This window comes from Phalacrocorax carbo, chromosome 3 (genome assembly GCF_963921805.1).
Source record: "Phalacrocorax carbo chromosome 3, bPhaCar2.1, whole genome shotgun sequence".
NCBI lineage: Eukaryota > Metazoa > Chordata > Aves > Suliformes > Phalacrocoracidae > Phalacrocorax > Phalacrocorax carbo.
Genome location: NC_087515.1, coordinates 35,807,513 through 35,833,585, shown reverse-complemented (window position 1 = coordinate 35,833,585; position 26,073 = coordinate 35,807,513).

Sequence of the window (26,073 nt, the reverse complement as noted above, 5' to 3'; positions counted from 1 at the left end):
TTGCCTGGTGGATAGGGAACCCTTATGTAATAACACTTTTTTGAGAGTAGCATTGGCAATTGCATGCATCTGCTCATACTAAAAAGCAAACATGAAATTCGTTTGTTAATTAAAAGCAGCTCTCAGTCCTACGAAACAACCACCCTTTTACAAATGCAGAAAGTCTGTAATAGAAAGGGAGATGCATGCATTTATCAGATTTCCCTAACTCTGCAAGCCTTGTAAGCCTATGAAAAAGAGTTTGTGTGTATGTATTTACAGAAGTGTTAGGAAAATTAACTGCATGACTGTTGCTACTTTCCGCAGCAGCTGTAACAGTGATAGAAATTCATATGTGAGCACTGAAATACTGATGCTGGTAACTTCTTGCATGGAAGATGGATGCTGCAATGTCAGCAGACAGTCCTGGCGATACAGAGCAAAGTGGACCCTGAAGGTTAGAAGTGTGCACATGTAAATGTGGAGAAAGACACCATATAAGTTTGGTTTTTTTTTTTGTTTTTTTTTTTTTTTTAATACGTAGAGCACACAGAACACTAAATTAGATTCAGACACTGTTTGAATACGCACAATATAAAATATAAATAATATAAAGTGAGTACCATCATATACTTTATAGAATGATATATCTTTATACAAGCTCAGAATGACTGTTGAGGGCACCCAAAAATGTGTGCCTCAACGTAGAGGGAGGCGACACCATGAAAGGAGCAGTTTAGGCATTCGCTTGAATGTTTCAATCAGTTACCTAGTCAAGATTACAGCTGTCAGTTTAATAGTTTAAAAATATATTACTGAAGCTGTAATGCCCTCCTCGTTTTTAATAATTTTCACCAAAGCAAATCCCACTCCAGAGATTTGTCTGCTCTAACAATGCATTTGATACAAACTTCCCTAAGGCAGAAAGCAAGATGGGCAACCAATTTGGAAATTATAATAATCCAGTCAAGGTTAAGATTGCCTTGTTCTGCTGGGATATTATAAAATTTGAACCATGTACATACATCTAAAATAAATTAGCTGTGGGTGGTTGCTGAAGTTTTGTCACTCTAGGGAACTCTTTCTTTAAATTTGAGATACATTGGACTCTTATTATCTAATAATGCATTAATTTCAGTGGCATATATTTTTAGATTAATGTTGGCTCCAAAAATATTTGAGTATTTGGGATAAAATGGGGTCATAAGAAGACAGTTTGAAAGGCAAAGAATATAATTATTATTTTAGAGTCCGTGACCACTGCCAATGAGATACTTGCATCTCCCCTGTGTTTAAAATATCAGCAATGCTGTGAAGGAGGTTACAAAGAAGCCTTACTTAGCTGACCGATACTGATGGTCTCTGCTTGCCATTTCTAAGCGATTTTTTATATATGCAATACATTATAAGCTACATATATTTTTTCCTCAAAAAATATGATTATTTAAAGCTCTGTATTCTCTAAGCTGGTGTATGTAGTCATTTTCTTGTGTCTGCTAAGTTCTAGTGTGGGGCTGCAGAAGATCCCACAAATCCTGGAGCAAGTTCAGGGCCTGAATCGGTCAAATCAGACACAGCAAAGGAGCAAACAACAGTCTGAAGGTCATGGCAGCCAGCTGTAATATTTTATGAATATTCTTTTTGTTGTCTCGTAGTTTGTGTTGTATATACATACTGAGAGGTATGCCTCGAGGATCGGTTAATGTCATGGTAGTTTTATTAATCCAAACGAATCATGAAAGCTTTGATACACACTCAAGCTGCATCTAAACCAACCTGAAGGAATGCACGTTGGTGTGATCCAGGCTCATGTTCTGATCAGCTAGTGGTTCCCATTCATTCCCCAGGAAAGGAAGAAGTAGAGTTGGTTCACATCTGCCATAAATTCAGGATAAGGCTATGGCATATCCAATTTAGATATTGCAGTGTCTAAAAGGATATCTAAAGGACCACTGCAACCTTTGGTGAATAATCCTGGTGACTCCTAGAAGGGAACATGGAAGTGAACTTGGTGTTCATTCTCAGAAAGTACTGATCCCTTTCTGGGTTCTGTCAGGCACCTGTTGGACTGTAGGTCGATTTCAGGCTATTTCAATACATTACAAGATCCAGACAGTGAATTAGGCAGAGATTATTAGTCACACAGTTAAAAGAGAACAAAGGAGAAAGCTAGAGGGACATAAATCTAGGCAGCAAAATAAATAGCCTGCTTGGGGGCAAACAGAGGGTGTAAGATGGTGGTTAGGGAAGTGAGACTCAATAATTGTCTTTTTTGTTGGTTTTGTTTTGTTTAATGTTGCACAGACCAACTTATGGTTGAATACACTGACAAACAACCCTTAAAGATGGGAGAGGGGAAAAAACTGAGAGGAAGTCAGTGCAAACATGGAGAAAAGGGTGCATCTGTGTATGAAAAGCAGATACCAAAAGAGAAAATTGAATCTCAAACAGATGCAAAAAGCATTGCTGGGTACGTGTTTGCTTTTGAAGCAACTAATGAAGTACTGTGGAGTGTGAGAAGGAGCTGGTGATAGAGAGGGATGAAGTGAAGGCAGGAGTCAGCGGGACCAATGACCTAAGAAACTGCAGAGAGAGGAAACGAAAGGTATTTAGGAGTAGAAGAGACAGGATGAGATATGAGTTGGGGAACTCTGAGAGCAGAAGCTGGTGCAGGCATGGAGCTTCTCAGGAAGTGCTCAACAGCTGCATGAGGAATGGAAGGCAACAGCAGCCGATGAGAAATGAAGTACTGCTTAGGTCCTAGGTGTGTGTTTAGGGTACGTGTGATAAATTGCCTTCATTTGTCCAACCATCCCATCTCGCAAAGGGCAGCACAGTCATTTTCTCTTGCTGTTAACTCTGCATTTCGCACTGGAGTGTCTCAGAAGCAGCGAGTCACTATGGCTTCTGCAAGCTCCCCAAACAACCAACCTATCAAACATAATAAGCGTAATCCTCTTCCTGCTAAAAACAGTAACAAGACTTTGTGACAAATTTTCAAGTAGCCCTGTTTTTCAAAACAGAAGTTTTCTCAGAATGTAGTGAGGACATTTTTGCATTTTTACTATAATTATTACTTTTTTTTTTTTAATTGGTGTTTTGTGATCTCTACAACCTGGAAATTTTACATACACATTATCTTGCCTGTACATCTCTTCCCAGATTATTTAGAGTGTTATGCATTATAGGATTTCTGACAGTTCTTGCGGGTGTTTGTAACTAGGTGATCTTTAAGGTCACTTCCAACCCAAAGCATTCTATGATTTGATGATTCTATGAATTGTTGTGTTTTCTCTTTCTTAATCATTTCAATCTGCATATGACGTTAATGTAATTAAACAAGCAAACCTGGCCCAGGTAGCTGGTTATCAGAAATGTTTGTGCATCCTGGAATTGTTGTGTGTTTAATTTTTGTGTTTCTTACCTGGATTCATACACTAATAAAGAGGTGAGTATCCCAGAGCCTCAGGCACTTGGACCAAAGTATATATGCTACGTTTTTTCCCATGTGCTCACTGAAGAGGCTGTATAACACTGAGAAGCACCTCTCCACGAGGGTGCCTTTAATATAAAGTCTCAGTGCATGGAGTATAAATGAAGCCTTGCCCTTGGTGTGCACATCAACCCTCGTTGATAGGAGCACTTCATAATGTGCAGCCACTGCAACAATGTGGTCAGATGGAAAACAAAAGCCGTAAAAACAGTTAATAAAGTTATTTAACCTTAACGTATTTTTCATGTTGAAGTGTATTAAAGAGACTAAAGCCCTTATGTCCATTTGTGCAGAGAGAAGTTCTTTCCCAAGGGGCACGGAGTTAATTGGCTGCCGGGCAAGAGTGTGAGTGTACACTGCAGCAAAGAGTAATAGATGCAAAGCATTCAGACTTCTGAGCCTGATAATCTTTATTACCCCTTGCAAGATTAAAAGAGTTTGTCTTCATCCCATAGGAAATGGCACAGTGCAGCAGTATTTACACAATATGATCAGTATTCAGTATATTGTAAGGCAAATTCAATTCCACTTCATAAAGCTCTCACTATGTGTTGCCATAATCAATAGGAATAGTACATAATGGTAAATATTATATAAAAGTAGCTTTGTGTCTCTGTCAAATGGTGGTAGGTGTCCCAAATCTTGTTGATTCACTTCCTTGTGTAAATACTGTAAGTTTTAACTATTTTTATGAACTAAAATCTCAGGTTCTTGGAGGGAGTTAAGCTGCCCCATCAGCAGTTCCCATGTATCAGTTTCAGCACAAGTGTCCCGCTGTTTTCTAGAGAGCAAAATCAGCTCTGATCAGATTCTCAAGCTCAGGCTCAGCTCTCACCAGTGCAGAGAGCTTTAGTGCTGAGAATCACGTCTGTGTAGACTTGAGTTACCAAATTGAACTAACATGTGTTTTTTGAAGATTAAATATGTGTTTTCAAGCTAAAGACTGAGTAATGGTAATACCTATACACTGAAATATTTTTTTCTTTTAGAAAAAGCGTTAGCTGTCTGTAATTTTTATGTCCAATACCTGGTTTGATCTTTCGTGATGAAAGAGAAACAGATAAGAACAATTGTGTTTGTGCTGTTTATGAGCGGTAGGAGTAATCTGCTTGGAGACTATAATGTTTACTTTCACCATGAAGAATTACACTGACACAATTTGATGTAGAACAAACTTTGAAGATGTTGTTAATCCCTGTTTATCCCACAGCACTAAAGTTATTGTACGAGTCAAACCAGTTCACTAAAAGGAGAACATACACCAATTGTATTAGAGAAATACTTGACCAGAAATTGAAAAGATTCTCTGTTTAGTTGAGAAAGAAGCTTAGGCAGGGGAACAACAGAGAATGAAATGACAATGGCAAGGTGTTCAAATAGTAGCTAAGGTAAATCAGGCGCGCTTTGTAAGGTAGGACCAAGATCAAAAAGTCTTAAAATTGCGGTCTGCATATGACCTCCAGTTTTGAAGAATGGGTTGGACGTTTTCATGCATTAGGAGCTGAACTCTTCTTGCCTTCCAAGGAGACATCAGTACAAAAATGCCATTTGAACTTGAAGTTCGATCTTATGCATCATTAATTTGCTGCTGATTTCAGTGACAGCTGCATGAGATTTGTAGGGCTCTTCCTTTTCCCAGAAATGCTGAACACCAATCACTTCAAATGACATAAATGAAAATGATCAAGGGCTGGTTTCCCTGAGAAGTTAATCCTTAATTTCTTTTGTAAATCACATTTTTATACTCTGGAGCTCAATTAGTAAGTAAGGGAGTGGACCATTTAATTGATTTACCAAAAGGACTCTGATAATAAATTGTGATTCTTGATAAATGTGATGGAATTGAGGTACAGGCATGCCTTGCTACCTGCTGAAAATGTTTTCATTTTGAATACTCTGGTGCAGGCATACCCTTGTGATAGTGCATGTGATAACCGTAGCTGATTTCTGATCTTTTATGCTTTGGGTAAAAGGGTATTTCTGGATGCAGCCTTTGCTGCCAGTGAACAAAGGTTTTGTTTGCTAATGTATCTTAGATTGCTCTTCTGCTCTTTCAATGCCAAAACACAGTGACAGAAGTATACTGGTGTTCTCAATTCATGTGTACCAGGAATCGCTTCTCAGATATTTGAATTTGAAAGAGGAAAGCCGGTTTCAGTAAAATAGACAGTATACCAAGTTAAATATTTCTGGTTTTCAGGGACCATTCTTCCCATTTTTGTGTCTTTCCCCTTCTGACTTCTGTAAGATTGGTGTTAATGTTTGAGATGAGCTTTCTTTGTTTTCTCTTGTGGTATAGGTACTGAGTATTTGAATTCTTCAGATTCTGGATTTTTTGACAAGATGTAGCCCACTATATTTTTATTACATTTATATGTACTTAATGGTCATTTATTTTTTTGACAGATAAGATTAAGAAAAGAGTTAAGGTAAAGGCTGAGGCTTAATGTTGCATTGCTAATGGCATAATTACTGAGCATAGTTTAACATGCTTTAAAATTTAACATAATTTTTTTTGTGTTTAGTTATTTGAAAAACAGCAGTCTTTCTAGCATGTTGTACAGCAGGGCTCCTAGACTTTTCCATCCATACCTGTTGGTAGAGACAGCAACGCCAAATTTTGTGCCAGGATATACATGTTGAAGAAGGTTGCATAGGGCTGGTTGTCTGCGTATCAGGGAAAGCAGTGCATGTACTCAGAGTTGTTCCTAAGAGGTGGCCGCTCTTGGTGGTGGTGGAGAGGAGGGTGTGCAAAGGCAGTGCTTGTTCATCTAGGGCAGCAGGCATGAACTGTTCCTCAATGCAGCCAGGCTCTGGGAGGCTCGAACTCAGACCCTGGAGGTGGGGAGCAGCCTCCAACAAAAGCATGTGTGTGCTTTGAGGAGGATGTTACTAGTTCTAGGAAAAGTCCTTGAGCGTGCTATGCGCCTCACTGCAAGAATACCGTTGCAACAGCAGGTCCTGACTGTGCACTGGGATGATGCAAGTTGTAGCTTTTAAAGTGGAAAAACTGCCAGTACTTAGAGTTAGGAGAGCCATGCATGGTGATTTCCTGACTTGATGAAAATTATTGTCAAAAAAGAGCCTTTAACTGAATAGTTGCATTTTTTTTTTAAAGACACTCAGAAAAAGGGGAAGGAACAAGAAGAGGTAAATAGGTGGAGAAGATCATGCTCTCCTTCCCCATTTCAGCTACGGTCTGGAATCTTGTTCTCATCTATGGTAGGTAATTGGTACTAGGAATAGTCTTTTTTTAAACAGTCATGAGTAGCTGGCTGTTTTCTTCGTGTTTCGAAGTGCTCTTAAGGCAGTGGAGCACACTGGCAATATTTGTGCTCTGCAGCACTGTGCTTTGCCAGCTGTGCAGTTCAGTGGTGCCTGTGTAGCTCTGTATCGCTTCTGAACCTCCTGAACTGCCTTCCGCTGCTCCCCCCACCTTATTCGACTGTTCCATTCTTGAGTTATAACATAATGCCGTTTAAGTGACCTACTGGTATATGTACTCTGTATTTCTTTACCCTTGTAAATCTTAAGTGCTCAGTTGCAAGCCTGTTTTGAAAAATCTTATTTTTACAGTGGAGACTGAGTGTCTTTCTTTGAGGTTAATTTCTGCATTTTATTCCTGCTGCAGCCTGTGAGAACCCCGTAACAGCAATGCAGTTGTAGCCAATCAATATTTTCTAACGTCCAGCTGGTTTATCATTCTATATCTGTGGTATTCTTTGCTTATTTATATGCACTTGTAATAGATAAAAAAATGCATTAATAATGAAAAGGAAACTATTTGGCCTTATGCTGTGTTGTTATTTAAGAGACAGAGAGATCCTGAAATCTCAAATACATGCAGAATGTTTTTATCCAGCACATTCACAGAATGTTTTTTCATCTCACTATGCAGGTCAATGGGTTTAGAAGGGCTGAAAACAAAACAAACAGCTCCCACACTCTCCAAACCTTCCAGAAAACTGCAAATCTGCTACCAGAGAAAGAGAGATGTGTGTGTAAGGATTTCTGTTGCACTGTGTATTATGCTTAGTCACACTGTTCTGGCATGTCATATTATATCATGTCTGATTTGATATAGCACACCCATACGTAACCAAAGGAAAATAATGTCACATAGTTAGAAACCCTTCCAGTCTTTGAAAGGTGAGGATTTCTGATGTTATTTTCTTGTTCTATTTTTATGAAAAACCAATTACTTCAATAACTAATCTTTTGTTTTCTTTTAAACAGACATGGGGGATAATACAGCAGTCCAGAGTAGATATTTCCTACCTTCTGTTATCAAATAAAGTCTTGCAATATATCCCAGACCCCTGGTGGTTTCATTCTGAATGTAACTTGCGACAGCACTTTTGAGACTTTGTACCAGCTAGAACATAGTGACTAGCACAAGGGGCTTTGCAGACAGAGCGAACACCTAAATGATGGGGGGGAAAAAAAACAAAACACCAAAACCAAAACCAAACCCAGGGCAAAAAACCCAAACCTTCAATCATTCTCTCCTCCCTTCTCTGAGGCCTTAATTGCCCCAGTATTTTCTGATTGTTGTTCCTGTAAAGGGACTGCTGCACTTCTGGGTATTACATTTGTACAGCGTAGCAATGCATCATCCAGCTTTTGAGATGTTTATGTAGATCCTGGAAAGTAGAGTCAGATGCAAGCTGCAGCTTCAAGGACGCACTTAGGACTATGTCTTGATCTTGCACTTCAAAAAAACAGGTTTGCATTTCTGTAATCCTGTATTCTTATCTGTCTTCCCCCCCACTCCCCCCGTCCTTTTTGTTTCCTTCTCCAGGTTTAAAGCTGTGGAGCAGATAAACTCAATCCGTAAAGGGCCTTATCAATACCAAACTGGTGGTGTCCTCAGTGCAGCAGTACTTGCATCTATAGGTGGAAGCTGGATCTTACTGATGGAAGCATGTTTATAATTAGAAATCAGAGGTTTTATTCTGGACATTTTGTTAGTTACCTTTAAGCTTCATAAACACAAGAGGTAGAGGGAAAGGTTTAATTTCTTCTTGAGTTAATTATTGATTGACAGGTGTATTTCTAGAACCTTATGATTGGAAGAAATTAAGTGAATTTCATGATGTCAAATAGATGCCAGAAAAAATAGGAAAAAATATTGTGTCCCTTAATCACTGCTGAAATGATTTAAATTCACTTTGAGGGGCTTAAGTGAGAAGTCTATCTGTTTCTTTTTTCATGCTATCTGGCATGCACAGTAGCTGGTTATTATTTCTATTGCATCTGCCATCCAGCAGCAGATGGAGCATTATTAGGTTAGACGCTGTATCTATACATTGAGGGGTTTCTGGACATGAAGAGTTTATATTCTAAAGTAACATGACAAGAAAGAAGGTTTTTGCAGATTCTTGCTTGCAAGAAGAGGGAGTGATGCTCAGAGTACCACATGATTTTCCCAGATGTCATTGTAATAGTGCTGTCAGAGCTGGGAACTGTGCCCAAATACCTCAGTCTGAGTGCCACTGCCTCAGATGCAAAGCCCATCTTCCTCTCTAACAGAAAGGTTTCTTTTTTGTTGTTGTTACAAAATTATTTGTAGTGTGATTTCAGATGGACACAGCTTAAAAGGAGTTTTATGCTTAGCACCTGCTATTACTTTGAAAACACCTTGGTGACCATCTTCCTGTTCTTAAGAGGAGCTCTGAACTTGAAGAGCTCTAGCACATCCAGGGCAGCTTCAGACTTTGTCTTGGACTGAGCACCTTTGTTACTGAGGAAACAAATGGGATTTGTGCCATAACAGGTTGACAGTATAAAAGGAACACATTCTCCAAGCATTTTTGTATAAAGTAATACAGAATTGAGCTCCTGGCCTGAAAAATGCATTTGAGGTTCTAGAGAGATGTGCTTGATTTTATTTCCTGACAATTTTTTGGCATATAGCTGCTTTTGTATAAGCTACATTTGACGTATTTGAACAACTCGGTTCAGAAATTATTTCTCCTGTCCTGCTGCTTTGTATTTAAATTGAAATCCAAGCACCCAGATACTAAGCCATGGAAGATATTTACCAGTGGCAAAATTTTATTTCTTGGCAGAAACTGCAGGCAAATGAGGTAATCGTTGTGATGCCTTCTGGAGCCGCTTTTGGAGTATATGTCACAGTTGATGTAATGATGAGCTGATTGGGCTGTCTTGTCCACCTGGACACATGTTGGCTTTGATTCTTCATTAATTCTCTAGGAAAACAAGCTGCTGTGCCAGTCCCATTCAGTGAGGGACTGTCGCAGATGACTGTTCATTATGAAGAGGAAATGGTGTTTTCTCATGGCCATATGTTCTTTGGGATTCCCCTCTGCAACTCTCCAGAAACCTATTTGTTGCCCTCAGAGATGGTGTATGTAGTACATTGGGATTCGGAAAGGGATTGAAAAACTAATGAACTTGTGACAAAAGAAGTACTTTTTATAAAAGGAAAGGGACCTGCATATTGATAACTTAGAAATGAAATAATTAAAATTCATGATGGTGTGTTATGGGCTAAGTACATATCTTTGTGACTAAACCAAATATGAAACTGGAGCTCAGGGTATTCTGATTTCAATATGAGTAGTTTCCTCCATTTGTTTTACTGGTAACAGAGACTTAATGAAGTGTCTGTACAGCACTTGAAATTATTTTAAACTTATACTATTAATGTTTTATTATCAAAATGCTTAAATTAATAAAAAAAGAACACTATGACAGTAAACAACGTAAAAGATAAAAATAATTTGTGATTGCAATGTAAAGGTCAATGTAAGTGACAAGATCTCTGCTAGGTATGAATCCTGCTTTCATTCTTCTATGTGGGAGGAAGTATTGAAATGTAACCACAGGCAAAGTGGCTGACATTATGTAGTTGAATGTTTTGAGGAATAAATCAGGAAGGTATAGTGAATATGTTTTTTGCTCTCTAAAGCTTATCTAGTTCCATTAGGCTTCCCCTGGCTTTCAGGATTAAGCATACTGGAGATGCAGACTTCTAGGGGTACACCTGTAATTTTCAGTGTTAACTGGGAAACATACTTTCCACAGCCAAAAGGGACAGACCACACAGGCCTATCAAAAGTAACTGATAGTTCCTTCCAGTTAGACCATTATTCCTCTTTTCTCTTTCTTATTAATTTCAGAGGGAGTTCCACTGGAGTTGTGGCACTGACCTTGAGTGATGTGGCAGGGTAGACTCTGCCCCGTCCTCCTCTTGGGGACTGGGGCTTTTGGCACCTCATGTTCACAGCCCTTGTGCTTTGCTGTGCCCCCTGGCACGTACAGCCCTTGGGGGGTGGGTAGAGAGGAGGGACCCTTTGGCCGATAGGGGGTCTGCAGCCAGTGAGGTGCCTTGGTTCAGAGAAGCCTCTGGATCATGGCCAGTTACGGCCACAGCTCAGGTCCCACCCGGGGCATAAATGGGGCACTGCCGGAGGCCCCCTTGGAGTGGCCTGCTTGGAGCTGTGGGGCTGTGCTCGAGGGCTCTCCCCTTGGGCTGGGACAGTGCCTGAGGCAACTTCCTGGGATTCAGTGTCCTCGCCTGCTTTTGGGTGAGTGATTCCTTCTGGATATATCCTTGTGTGAGCCCTCGCCCCCCCACTGGGCGAGCGATTACACCTTCTGGGTATCCAGGAGAGGGAGAGAGTTCCCCTTTGTGAGTGAGCAAGTGTGTGTGTGTGTGCGCGCGTGCGCGCACTTTGGACCATCACTCTTGTACATAAACGTGTAGTAATAATACCCCGACTGACAACTCGAAGCTGTTATGCATTAAGTGTTACTGGAGTGTTGATTGATTTCAGTTTACCCCTGTTTCTCATTGGATTTTTCTTGTGGTTTTGGCTGTTTTTGTGAAATAAAGTTGTTTGAGCCTGTTCTTCATTTAGTGTACCTCCATGACAAATGCTGTGTGTGTAATCCTCTCAGCGGACATAGTGATGGAAATAGATAGCAAAATCAGAGCAGCTGGCCAGGGATGGTAAGAATTTAGTGCTTTACAATAAAAAGATTTGAGATATTCTGAATTTTTTTCCCTGTGTTTGCAGCAGTGAAGAGAAAAATGCACAGTTTGGTCATGTTCTTTTGAAGGTTTGAAGCAGGTACATGCTTTCAGTCTGATGAGACATGCCATTGGTATCTCAGTGAAATACACTTCAGTATAACATATTTCATTTTGACTGTGATCCTGTTGGCTGAGGCCTGCAAGCCTGCAAAGCGCCTGGGCACACGCTAAAGTATGCATTCAAGGAATTCAGAATTAATTAAAACATACTGAGTGACTCAGTAACATTTAGCAAGACGCTTCATACATGCCAGTGTGCTCTACTGAAAATTTCAGTTACATTTCATCATGTGCAGGCATTTTATGAATTCTGGTCTGAGAAAACTGGAGATTTTGGCTCACTGTGTAGTTCATTCATTGAAAGTAGTCACTTTGAGTGTTTAACAGTGCATGGGCAGCTTAGAGTAGCCTGAAGAGCATCTGGCCTAAGGGAATTGCAAAGGGAATTTAGGGAGGCAGGAGGCAATTACCTGAACTGGAATTTGGCCAGGAGATAGGAACTAACATTGCAGTGCTTATTAAACCCTGTGAGTAATGCCAGATAGTAATGGAGGCTGTTGATCTTGGAATGACTTGATATGATTCAGTTTTTCTGGCAAGACGTGAATGACTGACATTGTCAATAACTGTGAAGTACTCACTGGATAAAGTGTTTCTTTTGTCGAGTGTCTAGTGGGCTTTTCTCTGGCAAATTCTTTTTCCTCTGTAAAAGCCATGGTTAGAGTACCAAGAAGCCTGGAAAGACCATTCTGCTTATTTTCTAGGTGAGCAGCCTCATTCTTTGTTGCCAAGATCTTGCTGGGCACTGCAAAATATTTCTGAAAATTGACGAAAAGGGAGTCTGCTTTTCTTTTCCAGGATGTTTTGAATGATCATACTGAATCCTCGAATATGATGATACAGTGTATTTATAAAAAATATTCCACAGGTTCTATAAATACCCTATTACTATTCCTGTAATATATAGTAATATTTTTTCTTTTCAATATGAAATCATGATATATGTGTATAATAGATTATTAAATTTTTATTAAAAATTCTGAATCCTGCATTTGAGCATATGTACTTAACTTACAGGTTTACAAGATTTTTTTAGGTTCATCTGCCTCCTTTATCTGAAAATCTTCCTAAAAAAGGAAAGACTCTTACCTAAGGCACAATGTAGAGGTACTGATTTTTTGTTTGTTTTAAAGTAGAGATTAAATACCATTATTTCAAAGGCTTATATTTCTTAGAGAAGCATCGGGACCCAGCTGATTCCAAGAAATTTTTTAGGAGACTCTGAGAAATCTAAATTAGCATTGTCTGTACTTTGTGCATACCCATAAACTGTAGAATAACTAGTGAAGTTTGCCTGTGGAGGCAATATGGTTTTGTTGGTAACCTAAAGATCAGAAATCTTGGTTTCTATTCCAGTTCAATTTCCCTCTCTATCTCTCTTTTCTCTCTTTTTTTTTTTTTTTTTTTTCTGCTTTTATTTAATTAGACTGCCAGACCTTTGGTCAGGGGCTGTTTTACTGTTTTTATACACTGTATAGTGTAATTATAATCTTAACAGTATGTAAGATTCTCAGCACTGTATAGAATAAATTTCAAGTACTTTAAAACAATTTGGAATTACCAGTTTCACCAAGGCTCTCATTCAGCAGAGCACTTGACTGTATAGTTCACTTTTAACCTATGAATTCCACTCTTGATTGAGACAATTTTAAGACTTGAATTTAAACACCTGCTGAAGTGCTTTGTATTGAAATATATACTAGAGCAAAGCTGCTCAGAAATGCATTTATAAATATAGTTTAAGTCATGCAAGCTCTATCCCTCTTCTGAGACAGACTGACATGCTTGTGGGGAGGAGCTCAAAGTTGTGCTTCAATTCGGACTTGAGAAATCTAACTAAAAATGAATGAGATTTTTTCTTTTTTCCTTGAAAGTTAGTAATGTTTTTACTTTATGTAAGTGCATAGCTCTGAGGGATGTATTTAGTTGCAGTGAATTTCACTAGTCTAGAGAAGGAATCTAAGAGGAATGACAATGCAGTGTCTCCATGTTTTAGTCTACTACACTGTCAGCCATTTGCTCCCAGTGTTTGAATGCTGAGTCTATAATTTAGGCTGGCATTTGAAATCAAAGTTTTGATGATTTTATTTTTCATTTTTAAGTGCAGGTAGAAGAGCTGGTTTGTAAGAAAACAAGGAAATAATTGTGAAACCTGGAACATAGTGTTGTTTGTCAGCTGTTATGGCTGGGATCTTGATATATTTGAAGAAGGCACCTTAAAGCAAAAAAAACTCCTGAGAATTTCAGTGAAACAAAATAAGCAGGTCTTGTTTTGACAAACACATTTTAATTTGAAGAATGCATCAATTTGTGGGTGTGCTCCATTCCTGCACAACAAATTCTAATCTCCCATGCCACACGGCTGTTGAGCGGTGAGTAGTACAGGCAGTGTGTATGACTTAACTGTAAACTCCCAAACAAGTATCCCCTGTTTGCATTTATGTATTTCCTTTCACTCAAGGATTTTGTTACACTTCACAGACTGCAGGTAGCTGTGGGAGGCCCCCTTGGAAGCCCTGAAGAAAACAGTAGCAAAGAAAAATGGGCTGGCTTTCCTTGCTGGTGAATAGCAGAGCTGGGAGCAGAATGTGGAGGTGTGACCTATGGCCATGTGTTTTAAGCATTTTGAGCTTGATCTAAAGCCTCTTAAACCTAATGCTGTAGTTTCATTCTCCCACTGCTTTTAGTAGTCTTTGAGTGGTTAATTGAAGTCAGTGGGAAAGCATGAGCTGAATCTGAATACATTGGATTTATCCAGTCTCGCTTTCCCTTCAACACTGCTTGTCTTTGACTGCCAGTCTTTGACTGCTTTCCCTGACCAGTCAGACAGCTATGGCTTAAGGCCTTTTCAATTTAAAGGCATTTTTGTTTGGGGTTTTTTTTTCTTCCCCTCCCTGCTATCAATTTCATCTTTGTTTTAAGATTCGTGATTTACCAGGAATAAAGCTCCATTCTTCACAACTTTCTTCAGATGCAGAATGCTATCAGGAAGATATGTTAAGTTTTACTGCAGCATTTCATAAATGGATACTACTTATTCAAGAAAACCCATTTCAGCCAGCTAAGTGAAAATAAATAGAAAAATATCCATTATTTACAGGACATAATGTGAGTAAGTAGGCTGCATGCACACATAGCAGATGAAAAAACCAGCAGATGTAGCTAGGAAAATGGCTGTTAGGGAAGAATGCTTGTCTTCAGGCACACATGCTGTGTATTTATATACTTTGTTAAAAAACAGGGGTAAATCAGTTTTTCACAATAATTGTCATCCCCAGAGTTTACTCTTAGAAACTGGAGACACTGTCATTTGCTTCATTCAGCAGTAAGACTACATCTTGATTGCCATCTTCTTTCTTTATGTAAGTGGGAGAAAGAGATCAACCTGTTTAATTAGGACATCACTTTCCATGCTGGCTGATGCTTTTGCTTGATTTTCCTAGCCAGTATTTCCATCTCCCCCAGAAAAGTTCCACAGCCAGCAAGGTGTGCATAATTCTGGCAGGTAGGATTCAGCCAGGCAAATTCTTTCTCATACCCATGTATTATACACCTCAAATAACATATCATTTTCTTGCCTGTTGCATGGTTAATTCTGATCAAAGTGGCATTTTTTTCTTCATGCAGAGTTAATGACTTCCAAAAATCTCCCCAGTTTTATCTATCTTGCTAGAGATAACTTGTCTTCTTGGATGTAGAGTGCATTATGTCATTGTCATCTGTCTCAAGTTAATTAGGATGGATAAGATAGGGCATGGGAAGTTCCGAGAAGTTGAAGAGCAAGGGTTGGAGAGCAAAAGGATGGAGTTGTTCTGCAAGGGAAAGCAAGATGGGAGCAACGGTGACAACTCTCCCTGCAGGGAAAGGCTTCTTGCAGGTCATTTCATAGCATTCTGATCCCAGGTTACACACCATGCCATAGCAAAGAAGCCTTTAGGGCAGTGTTCAAGTATCCAGGTTTTCTGAAGCTTTTCTGACCTTACCAGAGCTTTCTCCATCAGTAGAAAGTGGACAAGAACCTTGCTGAGGCAAGTCACAAGACAAGGGAAGTGATGCTTATGACTCCTGCATGGTCCAAGATAACATATTTTATATTATTAGCTGGTTTAGGCTTTCAGTGAGGAATTACAGAACTCAAAATTAAGATGGGATAAAAGTATTAAAAATACTGAATGAAATATTAGGCTGATTTTTATTCTACCAAGAACCATTTTACCCATGATCAGACAACGGGACAGATTTGTTTATATCTGTGCCCTGTGGGCCTGACCCAAAGCCAAAAGCTACCATTGATCCTGTATCATGCCAGAGGGCTCAGAGAAAAGAGAAATCTGGCTATGCTAGTGAAGAAAAAAAAGCAGCATAGATCACATTTCTCTGCATATATATGAATAAACTCAAGGTTTCTGTTGATAAATACATTGTAGCTGCTGTAAGGAACATTTATAATATGCCATAAATATGAATGAGTTCTGGGATGAAGGGACACTATCTTGGAAGATGAATCGTGAATCCATTTTTTTCATACACAGGGGAAAGCTATATAATTATGTCTTAGTTAATTCATAATAAGAAAATCTTTATAGTCTCCTTCCCTGTGTAAGCTACTAAAGAAGCTAGGATTTGGGGAAACAGTGCTTTACCTGACAAATTGGCTTCACGAGATAAAAACGAGAACTGTTAACACAGTTAACATTACATTGTGGGACAGTAAAATGATAGTTCATTAATGAAAACAGCCATGCAGTAGTCTTACAGCTTATACCAGAATCTCCTGATTAAGGTATGAGCTATTGATAGTTGCCTGTTTTTCTTAGTAAATGATGATTTGTGAATGAACTTCTACTTTTTGATAGGAAAGTGCAGAACAAGCACCTCAAACCCTTCAGGTTTAAAAGTGATGAACATTTCACATGGAGATGGTTTGTTTTTACTCAGTATTGCAAAACAAAGCACTCTGCAAAGAGCTACAACAATTTAATTTAAGTATTTTTAGCTAAGTATATCACGCTTATCTATTACACTACAATGTATTATATATTGACTTGCCTCCTCTTTTGACATTGAAATTAGTGTTGAAGTGTCAGAGATTCCCCTGAGATTGAAATTCTGTTTTCTGGATAGCTCTAAATGGATCTGCTTCTCTTCCTGTATTGGTTTGATTTCTTAATTTTTAATGCAATTACTCTTGATTTATACCACTAAATGAGAAGGTGTTTTTTTAAACCAACAAACATGAGCCACCTGGGTTTTCTTAATTGCTGAAATGAGTTGTTCACATATGCCTGGTTTATATGTCATGGAATTATTTTATTTAATGCCCAGGTTTCCATTCAAGAGGAGGAGGGGTGCGTATTCACAAGTGCTGGTGCCAGCTGAAGTGATTTATCAGTGTACTGCTGTGCAGCGTTCTGTGGATTTTCTAACTCTGCTAATAAGCCATGCCTTTTACTGGCATCTTTAAAAGCCAGCATCTTTGTGCCTTCCTTTCCTCTGTTTCTGAACTGGCTGGAATGCGTACCCCAGCACTCTCAATGTAGATATGTTATGTATAATTCTGTTTTACTTGGGTGCTTGAACTACACTTTAAATTTGAGGTTTGGGACAGATGCAATACATCCTGCTACAGTGAAGGCACAAGTGGCTAGAAGAAACCACTTGAATGTTTTCCATTGCAAGGTTATTTATGTTAATCCAGTGTGTCTGGGAGACAAGAGATTACAAGCAAGACATTTTAAGAGAAAAAATGTTTTAATTTGTGCATCTTTCAAAGATTTGGAATTGCTCTGTTTGGAAGGTAAGGAGAAATAAATCTGAATCCTATAAGGACATTCCGTATGTTCGTAGCTATTGTATCAATAACTAAAAGAGAGCCTCAATCAAATAATATTTTAGGCTTATTTCACTGACTTTCACTATCTTTAGTCTTGTATATACACTTAGAATGAATATAAAATTAGACAGGGTTTCTTCATCCCCCTTGCTTTACATCTGGTGTATTAATTTATTCCTGAGCAACACCGAAGTAGAAAGAAATTCCTTCTTGCTATTCCTAGCCTTTCTCGTCCCATTTTGTTGTCATTAAGAACTTTTTGATGGCACCTAAATAATATCACAAAAAATATTTAAACTCACACTTGAAAAAGGGCATATTTTACATATAAACATCACACTGTTCACTTTCTGTAGGGTTAAATTTAAGATTTAATAAGCACACTAATTGCACATTTACATTGATGTTGTTGACTGAAGGTGACTTACTCAAAAGGGTGAGCCTGGCTTCTGTTGAGGACAGCTCTTGCTACTCAGCTAGGCGGAGAGCTGGCCATTGTGAAAGCAGTGATGTAGAAGGCTACCAGTCCTGGCAAGAAAGAAATCAAAATTCTCTCTAAAACTGTGAAGATTTAATCTGTTTTCTAATGCAGACATAGACACCATCGCTGCTGAAGGCCACGTTTTCCTGAGTTCATTATTTCTCTTAGTTGACTGTCGCTATCAGCTTTTGCTTTAATTGACCATAACTTGTAAATACTGCCTCTTCTTTCATACTTAGTTACCCATCTGTGTTTGAAAAATGAGGGGCAATGTTTATTTTAGATCACGGGCCCTTACACCTGTTAACACAGGCTTTATTCCTGAGGAATGAGCCCTCCCATTTTGCTGTTGCCTTGCCTTGAGCCAAGCAGCCAGGCAACATCTGGGCCAAACCTTGCGGCAACCTGTGTTTCCTGCTGCCAGGGGTTATTCTCTTGGATGCCTGCGATTCAGTTGTGTATCTCATCTGTTAGCCCTTGTGCCCTACTCCTTTCAAATATGAGCACCCTGACAAGAAAGTTCACCCCTGCAGTGCTCCAAGCTAGTTTTTGTGATGTTGTTTTGTACGTTATGTGCGTTATCAGTGCAGTTGTGGTGCCTAGAGCATCCCGATGTGGTGCCTCTTTCAAACTGAACTTTGTGAAGGGTTTATCTTTGCTTTCCCAAGTCCTTGCCATTCCCACTTTTAACGCTAGGCTTCTTTCAGTGTTATTACAGTGATGACACTGACTACTAATGAAATAGTAGTGATATATTATTACTTTCCCTCTTCCTTTTGTATATAACTTGTCTGTTGGGACTTTCTAATGTTCGCATTGGATACATCAATGAATAGCAATTTCTGGACAGATTAAATGTTAATAAGTCCTTGTTATAGGTGTCAAAAAAAGTAACACTGATTTAATAATACATGATGTTTCACTGGTAAGAACCACTGATCCAGTCCATAAAGCCTGAAAAACTTACATTCAGGTGCTTGCTCAGGAGAAATTAACATGGATTCCATGTTACAGAAAAAGCCAGGCAGGTTTGTGAGATGCTGCTTTAGTAGCTTAAAGGATATCTTGGTGCAGTTACTCTCTCATTTCACTTTAGAGTTTATTTTCTTTTAAAAAAGAAATACCTACTTTAAAAGGTGTTACCTATTCAATTCAGTTTAGCTATTAAATTCCATTGAAATCAAGGGAGAATATTTCCATTAGCTGTAATGGAGTGAGAACGGGAATGTTGGAAGTGTGAAGAATTCTCAGTGTAGACAGATATAGCAAAATGTTTGTGCACTGCTTCTACCACCTGTGGTACCTGTCTGGTGAATGCTGTTTTGGGGATTTTTTTGGTTGGTTATTTTTTGTTTGTTTTTTTTTTTAATGCAGCTGCAATAGCATAACTTATCTGTTTTTGTTACCTTCTTCTGCAGGACCCTGTGATTTGTGACTGCTTAATGGTTTGAGCTTGCAACAATACCCCATGAACTTGATAAAAGTTATCTTTTGTAAGTCGGGCAACAGAGGAAGGGATGAAATAATATGACATACCAGAATCCGAGAAAAAAATCAGGATGTGAAACGTAAGTGTTTCATAATGCCTTCATTAATGAAGAGTGTTGTTGTCATTAAGCTAGGGAGAAAGGATTGATTAAGGTTGGTTTAGAGATTTCTTTATAATGTTTAAGACTAAGGAACTATTCTTTTCCTCATGCTGTTATTTCATAAATAAATGCGTGGTCTGAGAATGAGTCTCCTCTCAGTAGTATACTGATGTACTGCCAATGAAGAGACAATGTGCCTATCATTTTTATATCTTGATAAAAATATTTCATGAATCTGAGGGGAGAAGCATGCAGAGTATTTTTATTAGTTTGCATATATGTGACAAATAGCACAATTTTGGAAAGCCACTTAGCATGCCTTGCAAAATGTTATTTTATTAGCCATACTTATAGTTTGATACCATCCTCAATATTTTTGCAAATTCCTTATTGTAAAATATTTTTAGTGTATGATTTACTGGTTTACATACATTTTCTTACCACTGCTGGGTTTTTTGGAACACTTTCTTAATACCATATTATATTGTGTGATAGATCTAACTGGGTAACTTTGCTGCTTATCCCTGCAGAATAACTACAGAAAGGTCAGAAGGATTTGTTCTCCAAGTAATTCCACCATTTATCTCAGTTCAAAAGAAATGAGGTGTATTTGGAATACAGAGATAAAATCAATGCATATTTTACATATTATCTCTCAAATCTCTTGCAAATCCTTAAACAGAAGAATATAGGTCCAGAATTTAGCCTTGTAGGCAGATTTCTGACCTGGTTTGGTCTATGTATTTTTTGGTACTCTTTGTCACAGTCTGCTGAAATGATTTCACTGTACATTTCATTCTTTGCCTGCACCATTTAAATTGTCATTCTTGGTGCGTAAATTGTCATTGGAGGTGAGGACAGTTGCATTCACCTGTGCTGGCCTGATAGCATCCTCTGCTGCGTGGGCACCTGCTGAGGTGGCCTTGTGCTCCTGTGAATTGTAGGACAGCCATTTGGGACACATGAAAATATCTTCACGGCAAATCCTGCCTAAATGGGTTGAGATGCTTCAACTGCAGAGGGAACCTTGGCTTCTTCAAATTCCTGCCTAAGTTAAACAGCCCATTAACTTAGGGAAGGTTTTACAAAATCAGCTTTGGTGTATTTTCCCACCCCTCTAACCCTACCCTTTATGCTTCCTTTCAGTGAAAAATCTCTGCATACTAAAATTCCCTTTTTTGGCATTCCTGTCAAACCCTAAGGTCATAATGAGGTCAGTGGGAATTCAAGCTGAAAATAAATTATTTATCAACTATCTCTCCAGATTTGAACAGCTGGATTGTTTTTTAAGTAACACGCACGTAACTCTCAGCACACTGGAAGTTAGTTTGACAACAGTATAATAATGACAGGTTTGATCCTACCACAACTAAGTAGTGAGTACAGCAATTTTTTGATCCTTTTTTCATGGGCAACTTTATTGTTCTGCAGCTGCATGAAGAATATAATAGAGTTGTTCCATGATGGTTCTAAAGCTTAACTCAAATCTGGTTTCCCATTTTGTTTGTGTTAGAAATACATAAGTTGACGTTGGATACTGTGTCTCTTGAGACTACTGTAGTTGTGCTTGCCTTAAAGGCAGGAGATAAGGACAGAGTCTGCTAAGATCACCTGTGTTTGAAATTATGAGGAGAAAGGAAATAACCCAATTTAAAAATTGGTGCATTTTGTCAGAGTGAGAAATGTGAGCGAGTTGGGTGAAAAGGCAATCAAACTACTTTATGCTGAAGAATTGTCTAGCTAACTAGTTTGTGTATATATGTGTATTACATATGTGTACATTCAGATTGTTTTAAGCTGGTAGAATAAGTATCTAAATTTACTCATATCTAGCAATCTACTCCATTTGAGAAAATAATCCTAATTTGAGAGAAATGTGGAGTTTCTTCTGTCCTTGATTTATCTGTTTTCATCAGGGTGACTGGGAAACAAAGAAAGGTAGAGCTGAGTAATTTTTTTTCTCCTTGCCTCTTGGAATTTTACTTCTGTAAAATTATTAGTAGGGGGAGATGCAGTTAAAAAGCTCTGTTCACAGCTGAATGGTCAGGGGTTGAAACCTGTGGGAATTCAGCATTAAAAAATGCTGGGAACAGTCAGTGTCCTTCTACAAGTGTCCAGTGTCTGCATGGAGGCTGGAGACCTCATCTAGAATCCACCAGATCAACTATATTTAAAATTACAACATAAATCAACTGACCTTAATCCTGAGTATAGTGACCCTCAATAACTGAGTACAGTTATTGAAGCAGAGACTGGACAATATTTTCTGTATTGAACACAGGAGAAGTTGCCTAAGAAAAGAAAGAAATGGAAGTTTGTGATACAGAGTTCCCTCCCTCCAGTGTCTCTCTTGAAGTGGTGCTGCCTAGAATGGCCCCATATATCTGGTATGTACTGGGTTACTTGGTAACCCTGAAGACAGTGAACAAAACGGTCTTTTTTTTTCTGGACTCTTGTTCATGATGCTGATTTGTTTTAATTGTGTAATAAGGAGGAAGTTAAGTTGAATCTGTAGTTAAAAACAGTCAGGTTGGCAACAGACTTATTCAGAATGCACATAAAAAATGTCGATGGGGAGAAAGATAAACTGAATATGATGAATAGAAAACTCTAAATGGCCCTGAGATTTTCAGTGTTTCCATTAGTGAGTGCTTGATTGATGACTGCTGAGCTGTTATTGATAAGCTTTTTCTTGCAGGTTGGATGAAAGTGTTTTTTTTCCCCACATTGAGTCCCTCATGCTAGTGGTGGCTTCCTTTGCTACCTGTACCACCCACGTTTTTGTCACGGTGCCTCAGGTTTTCCTCCCATGTTTCACTCCTCCATTCTGCACCTTCCGGCCTATAAATAAAGTCCTGTTGCTGTACTGTGCTCTTGGCAGAGTGTGGCCTTGCACAGTGCCAGGTTATTTATTTATAGCCTTTACCATCCTCTAGTAGTTCTGGATAGATCTACCCCCTTGCCACCTTCTACTCTTGACAGAATGAAGCACCTCACTTGCACAGATCTGTTTTGGAGCTTGTTTGAGCATCTAAATTTTCTATGCATCTTTGCGATGTTGGTACATTAGTGTGGACTGCTCACGTACTTTGAATGTAATGGAGTGAAACCATCCAAATTGTTATCCTTAAATTGTTGAGTCTCCAGATAGAATTGAGTTGAACTGAAATACCTCGGTAGAACATAAGAAGCTTCCATAGTAGAAAAATACCAAATTATGGCAGCAAAAGGTATATAATTTTTTTTTTTACCAGGGCTGGGAAAAACTTATTATTTGGGTAAGTGTAATTGCAATGGAACATTAATAGCATGAAACTCTTGGGGAACTTGTGTGAAACTGGAGAAAGCATGAAAGAATCTTTGGAAACAATACAATTCTATGCAATATTATTATCAACTAATTTTTTAAAATGATGGTATACTCAGGAATCCTATATGTCTCTGGCCTGTGTGTCATAAATATAAATGCTGACTTTTTATACAAGTAGATGTAAAATCTAGAAGTACCAGTGAATATTTCTATGTGATTTGGAAAATAAGGATTTCCTAAGCATCGTATCCACATCAATTTTTATACATTCAACTCTACTAAAATAAGCATAATATTGCAGCACGCCAACTTACTCAAGCAATTTCTGCGAGCTAGGTCACCATAAGTAATACTTTAACCAGACAGCATCTGAAGAACCCTGGCCTGGTTTTATAGGTCTATTGATCTTGCTTGCTGTCATGTCACTTTTCAGTAATCTGCAAATGAAAGGGTGTATTGACTTGGTTTAGTCTTGGCTCTTGTGACAACCTCTGTTCTGATCCTCTCCCACATCTTTTGAAAGATAGCATTCCTGGTGCTACTTTAGCAGTGATTTCCTTGTTATTTTTTGTCTGTAGTGTGCTTTTGTGAATGCTTTTTGAATAATCCTTTTCCACTGCATTTTTAATTCTTTCTTATACACACCACAGTCTGTTAATTTGTCTTGGTACAGAAAAAAAGATCCTATTTGTGGCAGCAGGGCAAGGCTTGGCAGGGAATGGTTGCAAAGTAGTGCTGAGTTACTACCATGTTTTCTGCATTTTGTTTTTGCCTGCTTGAGAAAATATTGGGACGTAATTCAAAAAACTACTTAAAAGAAGCCCAAAACCTCAAGCCACTAGTTTGTAATTTTTATTTCTGTGCATTGATAGAGGGACTTAGGAACAAGCACCATCCAAAGGAAAGACTAACCTTTTGTGATGGGGTGCATAGACTGAAAAACATCTAGGTAAAATCTGTAATTTGGTAAGTTGCTGATGCTGAAGCATGGGAAAGGAAGTATTAAAAAATGCTTTCGGTTAAGGAAGTGTTACTGTTCTATTGTCACCCAGCACTGGTTGGGGACCTGCTGGCAATCACACCCCCTCATGCAACCTTGAAGAAGAGAAACTACTAATAACTCCAGACTATCAAAATGTGACCTTGCTGATGAAAGTGTCATTTTTCTGAGTGTCAGGTATGTGTCCTGAGTCTCTGAGTAAGTCTGGACTACTTAAGGAATACCATGCTAAAAGTGACACTTGTGGTAAACTAGATTAAATTGTCCTTGCAGGCTGTTTTACTCTTCATAAATGTCCATGTTATGCTCATAGCTAAAAATGACTGGAGTGGGGATTTTCCTGCCAGTAAAAAAACCCCCAAAATATTATACATGTTTGAAACCTTTCCTTCTTTAAGATCAAAGTAAAAAAATTCCAAGTGTGTGTGAATGGTGAAGAGGTGGGCTGCTGACAAACAGGGCTTACTGGGGAAGCAAAATGAGAACCACTAAACAAAAAAGTCAGTGTTATTTGACTTGTGAGAAATTTGGACTGAAACCAAAGATGGTACAAATAAGCTCTGAGTTATCCTACTGCCTTTCAGTCAAACTGTTCGATGGTATTGATATGGTTCCATGGAAAATATAGTTGCACTGAATCAGCGTTTTCTGAGGTGAGCATTATTTTGTCAGTGAACCATTTCTGTATTTTCTTCCCCCATAAGACCCATGATCATTTTGCAGCACAGAAACGAATGTTGCCTAAGAAACGCGCACCCTTTCAGTGTTTTGTTCTGTCGTTGAAAGCCTCACTTACTGAACTCTCCTCTGACCCCGCTTTGGATGCAGAATGAGTAACTGCTGACTTTTTCCTCTTTCTTAGAGAAACTTTCATTGGATTAAAGAAAAATATAGGAAGTCAGGATGTTATTTCAAGAGAAGACTTGCTAGAACTCTGGGAGTTTATGGGGACTTTGTCTGTGCTGAGGTACATTTTCCTGTAGTGAAGTAGTGCAAAGGCTGTTCTGTCTCTCGGATTGACATCACGAGCTGCCCTGGGGGATGTCAATGTTTTCAAGCTCTTTGACTGCAGAACGTTTAGTTTCCCTTTCATCAGTGCCTTTAACTGACTTCCCCCTGCCCCCCCAAACTGCAAAGTATTTTATAATTAATGGGTAAAATACGTGAACAGGAAGAGCAAGGCCCACAAAGGGTCTTCTAAAATGCACTTCTTTAAGACTGTTATTTAAATACCACAGGGCTGGAATCGATTGAAAATACAGTCTTGACTTCCTCAATGCGCAAGCCAATGGAAATCTATAATAACCTCTGGGAAAGAAAATCAAAGTTTGTGGGTTCAGTGACCATGAGAAGACTCATCAGCTCCAAAGCTGAGTATGCGTGCTGTCAAAGCAGTTTTGTCCTGAACGAAAGTACACTTTTTGTAATAATTTCCTTTTGTTTATTTCTGCAATAACTGCACTGGCTAATCCTTCTTAAACTGCAGAAAGGAAGGCAATGCCTTCCTGCCTGTAAATTAATATCAAACAGTAAAGAGCACCTGTAGGAGTGTAATGATGTATCAAATGCAGAAAAGTAGAACAAAGTGGCCAGATAATAGTAACTGCTGGTTACTCTCTACCATTTCACTAAGAAAAGGAATGAGAGAGATTAAGGGAATTAAGGTCCATATCGAAGGAAAGGACAAGGTAGGCAATTAGAGGGACTGCCGTGAAGTAGTTTGGTACCTAATTATTTTATTACATCATGTTTAACTTCAGTTGAAGAATCAAATTGACTGAAATTGGAAGATTGAAATAAACATGATTACATTAAAAAGGGGAATTTGGAACTGATAAAAGGAAACACAGTTCTGTACAACTTTTGATAAAACTTTCAGGCACAGGGAGATATTGTGGTCATGAACATTATATTTATGAGATTATAAAGTAGGTATTTATATTGGATATCCATAACTGAAATAATTAATGATAAGTACACCTGGAAGGATTTCAGACATTGAGCTTCAAGTTTTTAACAAGTATTGGTTGGAGATGAGGTTTGGGTGCATATTATCCTGTATCTTCTACCTTGTTTAGAAAGAAGAGATCCATTGAATTAACATGTTGCTGTTGCACTGAGGAAGGCCAGCTGCACACCAATTAGCATGCAGTCAGCAGGCTGAGGGAAGAGGTTATTCCCCACCATCCAGCACATGTGAAGCCACACTGGGAGTGCCATGTCCAGTTTTGTGCTCCTCAGTACAAGAGGGACATGGACATAGTAG